We start from the raw sequence: 255 nt of genomic DNA, 5'->3' as shown, positions 1-255 counted from the left end.
GGGAGACTTGGAAAATACAGTAAAAGGAGCATTTGTGCTCTTATTTAGCCAATGGCTAAGTTTCTTTGCAATTCTATGTAGTTTAGGTTGCATGTAGAATCATTCAAGCTCGACATGATCAATCTTGCTTGTGGAGTGATTCGAATATCAAACAAGTGTTTTTGCGTTGAGATATTTGATCAACAAGAATCATTCAAGCTAGACATGATCGATCTTGCTTGTTGAGTGATTCGAATCTCAAACAATGTTCTTGCC

This window comes from Cucurbita maxima, unplaced genomic scaffold (genome assembly GCF_002738345.1).
Source record: "Cucurbita maxima cultivar Rimu unplaced genomic scaffold, Cmax_1.0 Cma_Scf00162, whole genome shotgun sequence".
NCBI lineage: Eukaryota > Viridiplantae > Streptophyta > Magnoliopsida > Cucurbitales > Cucurbitaceae > Cucurbita > Cucurbita maxima.
Note: the sequence above shows the minus strand (reverse complement) of the source record.